Genomic DNA, 9,746 nt, shown 5'->3' on the forward strand with positions numbered 1-9,746 from the left:
GTAATAAATATATATATTCGGTTTAATCTGACCCTTTGTAACACTACTACCTATCATGATACTATGTCTATACTACTACCTATCATGTTAATGTCTATACTACTGCCTATCATGGTAATAATATGTCTATACTACTACCTATCATGCTAATATCTCTATACTACTACCGATCATGCTAATATAATATGTCTATACTACTACCTATCATGCTAATATCTCTATACTACTACCTATCATGATAATATGTCTATACTACTGCCTATCATGATAATATGTCTATACTACTACCTATCATGCTAATATAATATGTCTATACTACTACCTATCATGATAATATAATATGTATATACTACTACCTATCATGATAATATGTCTATACTACTACCTATCATGCTAATATAATATGTCTATACTACTACCTATCATGATAATATAATATGTCTATACTACTACCTATCATGCTAATATGTCTATACTACTACCTATCATGATAATATGTCTATACTACTACCTATCATGATAATATGTCTATACTACTACCTATCATGCTAATATAATATGTCTATACTACTACCTATCATGCTAATATAATATGTCTATACTACTACCTACCATGGTAATAATATCTCTATACTACTACCTACCATGGTAATAATATCTCTATACTACTACCTACCATGGTAATAATATCTCTATACTACTACCTATCATGGTAATAATATCTCTATACTACTACCTATCATGGTAATAATATGTCTATACTACTACCTATCATGGTAATATGTCTATACTACTACCTATCATGGTAATAATATCTCTATACTACTACCTATCATGGTAATATGTCTATACTACTACCTATCATGGTAATATCTCTATACTACTACCTATCATGGTAATATCTCTATACTACTACCTATCATGGTAATAATATCTCTATACTACTACCTATCATGGTAATATGTCTATACTACTACCTATCATGGTAATATCTCTATACTACTACCTATCATGCTACTATGTCTCTATACTACTACCTATCATGCTAATATCTCTATACTACTACCTATCATGCTACTATGTCTATACTACTACCTACCATGCTACTATGTCTATACTACTACCTATCATGCTACTATGTCTATACTACTACCTATCATGGTAATATGTCTCTATACTACTACCTATCATGGTAATATGTCTCTATACTACTACCTATCACGGTAATATGTCTCTATACTACTACCTATCATGGTAATATGTCTCTATACTACTACCTATCATGCTAATATAATATGTCTATACTACTACCTATCATGGTAATATGTCTCTATACTACTACCTACCATGCTACTATGTCTATACTACTACCTATCATGGTAATATGTCTCTACTACTACCTATCATGCTAATATGTCTCTATACTACTACCTATCATGTTAATATCTCTATACTACTACCTATCATGCTAATATGTCTCTATACTACTACCTACCATGATAATATGTCTCTATACTACTACCTATCATGCTAATATGTCTCTATACTACTACCTCCCATGATAATATGTCTCTATACTACTGTGCACTCAGCGTGTAAGACTCAAGTTCGACACTGTTTGACGAACAATGCCACTGACCCTTAGCTGCCAGAGTTTACATTTTACATTTACATTTAGTCATTTAACTGAACGCTTTTATCCAAAGCGACTTACAAGTTCTGTACGACAGGTCAGCAGGGGAAGGGTACAACTCTATCAGCTGAGTAACAATGTTCATCAAAGTGTTGAAACTTGGGTGCGGCAGTGTTGCGTGGAAGAGAAATGTTAGTATATTAGAAAGAGTGCATAATAGGAGGAGACAGTAAGAAGGTTCGTTTTTATTGATACATTTTCCATTTCAGAGTTGTACCCTTCCTGCTGACTTGTTGTTCACAATCTGTAAGTCGCTTTGGATAAAAGTGTTCAGCTAAATGACCACATCTAAATGTAGTATCGCAATCTTTAGTATACACAAGTGTACATACACTGTAAAAAAGAAGACTGTAAAGAAATGGTAAATGTATGGCAGCAACGGTTGCCAAATACTTTGATTGATTGATTGAAATTTTTTTATTAACAGATTGCAGAATGGGTACAATACAGTATGGCTCAATACACACAATTGTTAAGGGGATGCAGACCAGAGAAAAGACTTTCGTCTTGTTTACATCAGGGTCCCCCATTTTCAATTCATCATGAAAACTGACTTACTGTCAAATGACAGTCAAATCAAATACATTTACAGATTACAACCTGTATTTAATGGTTAATATTTTGATAAAAGGTAATTTACTGTATTTCTTTACAGTGCAGGGTAAAAGAGGGAAGAACAACTGCCTCTTTGAACTGCTGCAGTCAGGCAAGAAGCGCTACCGGAGTCTCATGGCCGGCACAGAGAGACTCAGAAGGAGCTTCTATCCCCAGGCCATCAGGATGCTCAATGACAATGACACCATGTAACAAACCATCATCTACACTCACTGCACACACATCCACATGTACACACTCACTTTAGACACTTTAACACACTATATATTTATCTATTATTAAAGAGATTTGCACCACCTCATTTGCACCCTACCCCAAGTTTTGTACCTCTGCATTCTACCTCACTGTTACTCATTTTACTCTGTATTGTATATATGTATATTGTATATATGTTATATATTGACTTTTTACTTCTTAATTTTTTTACTTACTTTCTCTTTACTGTGTGTACACTGTACAGTAGCACACTCTCAGGGGCTCAGAAGAAACAAGCATTGCATTATAAAGTATCCTGTATTTTGTTCTGACAAATAAAAACAAACTTGAACTTGAAGTAGAATTGAATTATTGAGAGTGGTGGTGAGGCTCTGGTGCTCAGTCTGCCCGGGGCAATATGCAAAACTGTATTCAAAACCTATGACCTCTGACCTGTGACCTCTGGTGCTCAGTCTGCCCGGAGCAATATGCAAAACTGTATTCAAATCTATTGGAAACCATGAGCAGCAACAGGAGCTGTAGTGTCAGGAGTGTAGTCAGCGTTGAGGCTCAGGAGGGCTGAGTCAGTGCAACTGGTCCTAAAGCCCCCCCAAAGCAAAGAAGTAACAACTATTTTCTCCTCCTAAAAAAAACCCTGCAACTCTTTACTCTAAAAAGGCTACTCCTGTCAACGCAGCGAAGAACTAATAATAATAATAATAATAATAAATTTTATTTATAAAGCGCTTTTCAAAACCCAAAGACCCTGACAATGAGCAACACAAATGAACAGAGAAACAAAGAACGTACGGTTATCCTATAACCATAGTTATGAGTATAGCGAGCGCTCTGCTCTCTAGTGGAACTATCCCTTTATCCAAACTAATAATGAATAATTCTCCTCCACATGTACACACCCATCCGCCTGGCCACACCCACATCCGCTCCTCTACATAAGCGGGGTCGTGGCCACACCATCAGCTCCTTCCCAAGTCTTTCACCACCGAAGGCGAAGACCACGGGGTCCTCAGTGAGTCAGAGCAGAGCGCTCGCTATACTCATATAACTAGGGTTATAGGATAACCGTATGTTATATTATCGTATAGCTTACGCTCTGCTCTCTAGTGGAACACAGGAGCTGAGCAGAGCGGAAGCTCGACAAATGTACACGCTGAGGCCCCCCACAACTATCAGAACCGGGGAGGATCCGAGCCCCCGGACCCCCCTAGAGGGGGACGGGAGGGAATCGGATCCGACTGTGCGAAGAGGGTTTAGCACCTCAACGCACAGGGTGAGCAGATCGTGGGACTTACCTTCACACAGAAGGACCCGGACCACTCAGGCGCTGCAGTTCGCGTACAGAGCCGACAGATCCACAGAGGATGCTGTGAACATGGCTCTGCACTACACGCTGGAACATCTGGACTACGCGGGCAACTATGTCAGGATCCTGTATGTGGACTTCAGCTCGGCCTTCAACACCATCCTTCCACCCATCCTGGAGCACCAGCTATCCCTGCTGCAGGTGCCGGCCTCCACTCGCAGGTGGATTACCGACTTCCTGTCCAACAGGTCTCAGCGGGTGAGGCTTGGGAAGAGCATTTCCAGCTCTAGGTCCACCAGCACCGGTTCCCCGCAGGGCTGCGTTCTATCCCCACTACTGTTCTCCCTGTACACAAACAGCTGTGCCTCTCTACACCCCTCGGTCAAACTCCTGAAATTCGCTGACGACACCACCCTGGTGGGTCTCATCTCCAGGGGGGACGAGTCGGCCTACAGGAGGGAGATCGAGAGGCTGCAGAGCTGGTGCAGCTGCAACAACCTGGAGCTCAATGCTCAAAAGACAGTGGAGATGGTAGTGGATTTCAGGAAGAAAGCAGCCCTGCCCCCTCCCATCATACTGGGAGGCACTCAGGTGACCTCCGTGGAGTCATGCCGATTCCTCGGCATGACCATCTCCCGGGATTTGAAGTGGGAGCTCAACATCCCCAGGGGAGGATGTTCTTCCTCCGGCAGTTGAAGAAATATAAACTGCCGAGGACCATGATGGCCCAATTCTACACGGCCATCATTGAGTCCATCCTCACCCACTCCATCATCTCCTGGTTCCCTGCTGCAGCGGCAAAAGATCTTGCCAAGCTGCAGCGGGTGATTCGCTCCGCGGAGAGGGTGATCGGCTGTCCCCTGCCCTCCCTCAGGTCCCTGCACGACTCCAGGGCGCTGAAGAGGGCGAGAAAGATCATGGCCGACCCATCCCACCCCGGTCACAGCCTCTTCACCCTGCTCCCCTCTGGGAGAAGGCTGAGGATCCCAAAGGCTGTGAAAGCTCGACACAGACTGAGCTTCTTCCCCTCAGCCGCCAGGCTGATCAATGCCTCAGGCATCTACTGTGAAACAGCACCTCGGCGGAAGGGGCGTTCGGTATGCTGTGCACCATGTCGCAACCTCCACAAACCCAACCCCTTAGAGAGGTCGAGGTCCAAGAGAAGGCTGACATGATTGGCAGACGTCATGAAAGGTGCGGGGGCACACTCGCGGGCAGACGGGGTCAAGCCCGGCCTCAACCCGAGAGTCGACTCTGCTACCAACACACCGGGGAATCAACCACCCCCCTATGTTTAGTTTAACAGGAGGCGGTTGTTCCCTTAACCCCCCCCAAGAAAAAACTCAGAAACACAACTGCGCGTATACACCGGCTATACAGGCAGTACAAGTTTCAGTTTTCAAAAGGGGTTAACCCAGGCCAACAGGTCGACGAGAACGAGCCCGGACCTGGGCCCGGCGGACCGGGACGTACACAGGGATGCCAGAGGGGTTCAATAGAAACCAGTCCCAGAGAAGGACCAGTCCCCTTAGCACAGCGCAAGGTACAACACAATATGGACCAAGCACACACTGTGAAGGACAACTCGTAGTGACATACCTATGACACACACATCCATAACATTAATCTCTGCGATGCCCGGGCCGACTCAAAAACGTTTGAGTTTGGATGACGGGACGGTGAGGGAAGCAGTGGAAGAGGACCGGAGGGAACGGGTGGGGCGGTGAGGGAGAAGGAGGTCAGTCAGGTATAGGGGGGGGGCCAGGCTATGGAGGGCTTTAGTTTGAATCTATCCACCTCATAGTCTACCCATATAACTCTGTATGATAGCGTGTGTAATAGTGCTGTATATGTAACGGATGGCACCACGAGGCGCAGTCACGATGTACTTCAGATGTTGTGAAGTGACTGGGGTGAGTAGCGGTGCTGTGGGTTAAACTAACTCTCACCCTCAAAAGACAACATAGACACGTTACAAAGCGGTGAGTTCACCTCTTGGTATAGCGGTCTGTGCTGTTGCCCGCGGCGTGGGAGACCACGGGTTCGAAACTCCCTCGGGGCATCGAAGTTTAAGGTGACGATGTCACAACCGTTACATATATACATATACATTTATATTTACCGCATATATATCCATATCTGTCTGAATATACCTGCATATAATCCCTCTATATACCTATACTTATACCCCTACATATATTAATAACCCATTTTTTTTTTTTTTGAAAACTTTATTTCGAACATGTAAATATAACTCTGTATGATAACATACAATAATGCTGTACCATATATATTTACTCAAATATATATCTATCCACATCTTGCATTGTATATTACTGTTGCACTTTACTGTTACATTTGCACTCTGGTTGGATGGCAAACTTATTTTCATTGTACTGTATACCTGTGCTGTATACGATGACAATACATTTTTAACATAATCTAATCTAATCTAATCAAACAGACCGCATTTGGTGTGTAACCTCTGCCCTGTTGCACAAAAGATCTGCGCGATATGGTCTGATTCGGCGCCAGTGAGACGAACCCGCATGCAAATGAGGTATTTCATTTCATTATGTGAAACTGACGTGGGAGACATGCAGCGACACGTGCAGCCTCCTATTATTTATCAAGACACCTACAATGTTTTATTTTTTTTAACCCTTTCACCACACTATACAGAAGGTTAACCTTTCACTACCACACTACAGAAGGTTAACCTTTCACTACCACACTACAGAAGGTTAACCTTTCACTACCACACTACAGAAGGTTAACATTTCACTACCACACTACAGACGGTTAACCCTTTCACTACCACACTACAGAAGGTTAACCTTTCACTACCACACTACAGTAGGTTAACCTTTCACTACCACACTACAGAAGGTTAACCTTTCACTACCACACTACAGAAGGTTAACCCTTTCACTACCACACTAGACGGTTAACCTTTCACTACCACACTACAGAAGGTTAACCTTTCACTACCACACTACAGAAGGGTTAACCTTTCACTACCACACTACAGAATGTTAACCTTTCACTACCACACTACAGATGGTTAACCCTTTCACTACCACACTACAGAAGGTTAACCTTTCACTACCACACTACAGAAGGTTAACCTTTCACTACCACACTACAGAAGTTAACCTTTCACTACCACACTACAGAAGGTTAACATTTCACTACCACACTACAGACGGTTAACCCTTTCACTACCACACTACAGAAGGTTAACCTTTCACTACCACACTACAGTAGGTTAACCTTTCACTACCACACTACAGAAGGTTAACCTTTCACTACCACACTACAGAAGGTTAACCCTTTCACTACCACACTAGACGGTTAACCTTTCACTACCACACTACAGAAGGTTAACCTTTCACTACCACACTACAGAAGGGTTAACCTTTCACTACCACACTACAGAATGTTAACCTTTCACTACCACACTACAGACGGTTAACCCTTTCACTACCACACTACAGAAGGTTAACCTTTCACTACCACACTACAGAAGGTTAACCTTTCACTACCACACTACAGAAGTTAACCTTTCACTACCACACTACAGAAGTTAACCTTTCACTACCACACTACAGACGGTTAACCCTTTCAGTACCACACTACAGAAGGTTAACCTTTCACTACCACACTACAGAAGGTTAACCTTTCACTACCACACTACAGAAGGTTAACCCTTTCACTACCACTACAGAAGGTTAACCTTTCACTACCACACTACAGACGGTTAACCTTTCACTACCACACTACAGAAGGTTAAACCTTTCACTACCACACTACAGAAGGTTAACCCTTTCACTACCACACTACAGAAGGTTAACCCTTTCACTACCACACTACAGACGGTTAACCACAAATCTACATAACTAACCTTACTGTCATGCACTTGTCCTAATAAACTAACCTACACTGTATCACTCAACACTTTGATGAACATTGTTACTCAGCTGATAGAGTTGTGCCCTTCCTGATGACTTACAGACAGAACTTGTAAGTCGCTTTGGATAAAGCGTTCAGCTAAATGACTAAAAAAATGTAAATGTAATGTAGTGCGGCAGTGAAAGGGTTAACCTTCTGTAGTGTGGTTGTGAAAGGGTTGGGGGGTTAACCCTTTGTCATCATGTGGCAGTGAAAGGGTTAACCTTCTGTATTGTCGCAGTGAAAGGGTTAACCATTTTGGTAGTGTGGTAGTGAACGGGTTAACCAAGGTAGGGTTTATCACATCATCTAGTTAAACTAGTCCCCAGAGGGGGGGGGGGGGGTGACACAGTCGTTATGTCGGACGCTTACTTTGTACAAAAACTCGAACCAATAAAATTATGAACAAGTCGTCCTCTTAATTAACTGAGGCTGTTATGTCGGACGCTTACTTTGTACAAAAACTCGAACCAATAAAATTATGAACAAGTCGTCCTCTTAATTAACTGAGGCTGTGAAAGTATAGCAGGTCTGATACAGGTGACAAGAGAACATAACAATAAACAAACAAACGGGATTGCCAGGTTTCTTTCCTTCGACTATTTTAGGCAATATTAAAACACGTATGAATCTATATGAATTGAAAATGGGGGACCCTGATGGAAACAAGACAAACGTCTTTCTCAGGTCTGCATCCCCTTAACAATTGTATGTATTGAGCCGTACTGTATTGTACCCATTCTGCAATCTGTTAAATAAAGTTTTCATTCATTCATTCATGGTAAATGTAGATCTCCCTTACACATGTATAGCATATTGTATACATTCAATAGCGTCCTCCAACTACAACGAGTAGCATTTTGTAAAGCACGTGGGATAAAAGCGCTATATAAATAAATGCGTGTTTATGATTAATTGAAAATTGGGGACCCTGACGAAAGACGAAAGTCTTTCTCTGGTCTGCATCCCCTTAACAATTGTATGTATTGAGCTGTACTGTACTGTACCTATTCTGCAATCTGTTAATAAACTTTTCAATCAATCAATCAATCAATCAACCATTTACCATTGACCCTTTCACCATTGGCATTTACCAAGACGAAAGTCTTTCTCTGGTCTGCATCCCCTTAACAATTGTGTGTATTGAGCTGTACTGTATTGTACCCATTCTGCAATCTGTTAATAAAGTGTTCAATCAATCAATCAATCAATCAATCAATCAATCAATCAATCAATCAATCAAACCATTTACAAGGATCGAATCGAAGTTTTCTGTGTTGACTGTGTGAATCCTATGATCATTATTCATTAGCCCGATTGCTTCCAGAAACACGCAACAAAAGTCAAACCTACCTTGATCAAACCGTAGGAGTTTTTAGATTAGAGACACATCTATAGGCTCATCCCGCTCATGCCGTCGTCTCGGTCGCGTTGAGAAATAATAAATAACGTGCTTAATTAACAATAACTAATAACAACAACGACAACAACAACGTGTTGATTGTCTCGCTTTGCGCGTCCGATGAAGTTCCCTGTTGGACAAGCTCCCCTGCAGGCAGCGTCAGGTCGGAGTGTGTTGTGGTGACAGCAGCTGGAGGGAGGGATGGATGTACATGTACAGTATGTACAGTAGGACTGACGACTCCTCTCTTCTCTGCTCTCTGCCCTCTCCTCTCTGCCCTCCCCTCTCTCCTCTCTGCTCTCTGCCCTCTGCAGGGCACAAGACACAAGACGAGACACCGAGACACCAGCATGCTTTCCACTGAAATTTATATATAACATAATCAGAATCAGAAGAATAAGAATAAGAAAGGTACATAGTAGTATACAGTTTACACATAATATTACAATGAATTTGATTTGGTCGTTTTTGGTGCGACAATTATACGGTAGGATCAAATAAAAAGGTAGAACAAAAATATAACATGGAGGAATATAAACGCAGTTAAAATAGAAGCACAATAGAAT

At 42.2% G+C, this 9,746-nt stretch overlaps 1 protein-coding gene across 2 annotated transcripts in view; it reads right to left on the reverse strand.

The window, feature by feature from the left end:
* LOC311228590 (protein LBH-like) overlaps nt 1-9,435 on the reverse strand; it is a 37,278-nt gene extending 27,843 nt beyond the window's left edge. Inside the window, exon 1 of one of the 2 annotated variants that reach the window (XM_084314505.1) lies at nt 9,132-9,435. The gene's annotated coding sequence lies outside the window, so the exon portion shown is untranslated. The remainder of the gene's footprint in view (nt 1-9,131) is intronic. The other variant, XM_084314506.1, reaches the window with a different exon arrangement.
* Nucleotides 9,436-9,746: the final 311 nt, after the last annotated feature.

This window comes from Notolepis coatsorum (genome assembly GCF_963971535.1).
Source record: "Notolepis coatsorum genome assembly, chromosome: 5".
Lineage (NCBI taxonomy): Eukaryota > Metazoa > Chordata > Actinopteri > Aulopiformes > Paralepididae > Notolepis > Notolepis coatsorum.